The sequence below is a fragment of the Amblyomma mixtum genome, chromosome 3 (assembly GCF_055824585.1).
Source record: "Amblyomma mixtum isolate Tamu chromosome 3, ASM5582458v1, whole genome shotgun sequence".
Classification (NCBI taxonomy): Eukaryota; Metazoa; Arthropoda; class Arachnida; order Ixodida; family Ixodidae; genus Amblyomma; species Amblyomma mixtum.
In genome coordinates this window covers 338920566-338923048 of record NC_143014.1, presented here as the reverse complement: position 1 = coordinate 338923048, position 2483 = coordinate 338920566, and positions in this window count along the sequence as shown.

Genomic DNA, 2483 nt, shown 5'->3' with positions numbered 1-2483 from the left:
ACCAGGGCCTTTGGCATTTGAAGCGGAGACGCTACCACTCCGCCACGAAAGCTTTTTGTTTCTTTATTGCCTGGCTTTGGCTCATGACATTGCACAACAAAAATACACATAACACTATATACATACGACACTGTCGTGGTCAGCCAGCACGAGACTGGCTTCGTCAGATTAAAATTCCCGCAACACTCCGCCACGAAAGCTCAAAGTTCCAGCATGAATAAAGGCGCATCTAGTGAATGCATAGGTTTCATAAATAAAATAAAAGGAATAAAGTCACGAAAAGGAAAATAAGAAAATAAGCTAAAATAAAAACAAAATAAACTAGGACATGAAAATAAAAAAATAATGAAAACAAGATAGAAGCAAAAATAAAAAGAATATGAAAACAAAAAAGTAAACAAACAGTGCGCCAGGAAACGCTTTCGCCTTGCAGCACTCTAGAGAGCCAAAGTGCCCCCTGATTTATTGATGAAGCCAGCATAAAGCCAAGATGCATCTATGATCGCAAAGGAGATGCACCCGACAGTAGCACGTCGAGCACGCAGGAAATTTTAGCGAACAGGGTATTGTGCTTTGTTCTGTGTGGCACTAACAGCCAATATAAAATACCCTGCTCTTATTATTTTACGAAGCAGCTAAGTGGAAAAGACCTTTACCAATGGACGAAGGAAGCGATTGTCGCGGTCGAGTCATGTGGATTTGTCATCGTTCGCATTCTGACCGATAACTACACCACAATGTTTAAGCACATGGGCAATGGCTGTTTGCGTACGGTTGTGACACATCCGCATGACCCCGAGCGAGTCATCTTCCTTAGCTTTGACCCGTGTCACGTCATAAAAAATATCCGCAGTCAGTTCCTCGAAAGGCAGCTCACGGATGGCTGTGATGTTATTACTGGTACATACGTTCAGAAGCTGTACGAGTATCAGAAGCTGATGACTGTGAAACTCGCTCGAAATATAACACGGAAACATGTGTATCCTTCGAACCTGGAAAAGCAAAACGTGCTGCGTGCTATTCAAGTGTTCTCACCGCAGGTTTGTGCGGCGCTACAGCATCTGCAGGAGAATAGCCGTGGAGATAGGGTCCTGAGTGATTTTAAAGAAGCAAGTGCCACCATTCGTTTTATGAAAACGATAAAGGAGTGGTTTGATATACATGATACTTCCTATGCAGGAAGTGGCTACAAGGCGCCGATCTGTAATACGTACGATCATCGTCTGCTGTGCCTAGAAAACGAGTTCAGTGTATACATAAGGAATGTGCAGTCATGTTCAATCGCTTCAGGCAACGGCGCACTCACAGAAGAGACATTTCAAGCCTTGCTCTTCACAACGCAGTCCACTGTGGAAACGGCACGCTTCTTGCTGCAAAAAGGCGTCAGTTATGTGCTGACGAAGAAATTAAATAGTGATCCGATTGAGGCACTTTTTGGAAGAATCCGACAAATGTGCGGCAGCAACGATCACCTGGATGCCAGGGCCGTTACGGCTGCCCTTGATCGGATTGTGAAGGCCAAGTCACTAAGCCTGAACGAAACCGAGACGCCCGGTACTGATGCTGAACAAGTGGCTGCCACACTCTCTGAAAAGTTTCACGATGAGTTGGAAGACCTAAGCAAATGTCAAGCCGCTACACCAAGGTCGGTGACTTACTCGGGCTTGTCATACGTTGGCATACCTCGGCACCATGAGAGGTGGCTCACTCACACTCATGACCACTCGCACTCACTACTACTCACACACACTCATGTCCATTCACACTCACAACCACTCACTCACACTCGCACTCATGACCACTCACACTCACAACCACTCACTCAAACTCGCACTCAGGACCACTCGCACTCACAACCACTCACACTCACAGCCACTCACTTACACTCACAACCACTCATGTCCACTCACAATCACAACCACTCACTCACACTCATACTCATGTCCGCTCACTCGCATTTACGTTCAGTGTACTGTTTCCTTGTTTGCTGACAACGGAGGGGATGAGAGATTTACTGTCGCGGCGACTGCCCTCGTAGCTCCCCCAACATTATCCTGAGTCGCAAAGATGTGGTGGTGAGCTGCCCAGGCTTTGTTGGGCTATTTGGCCAATTTGCACAGTTTCGATGCTCGAAGAAAGTAGTCACTCATCACGCATATTCCATGCACCGAATGCTACGCACCTGTGCTCCTGCGCTTGCTGCTGAGACGATGATTGCCTGTATAGCGTCAGCAGCTGAGATGCTTAGACAAGTTTTTGAACAGTGTCCATAGGCGTGCGCAGGGTTCTCCATGAGAATGAGCCAAGTTTTAGCGCAGTGCCCCCCCCCCCCCTCGCCGCCCCCCACCCCTGCCGCCAAAACGGAGAGCAAATATGAGGAATGATTATAAAACATTTATTTCCATGTGATGGAATTGCTAAATATACAGGATATTATAGAGGTGTAGTTTTTTATTTTAATCTTTAACATCGGCAGAGGAATG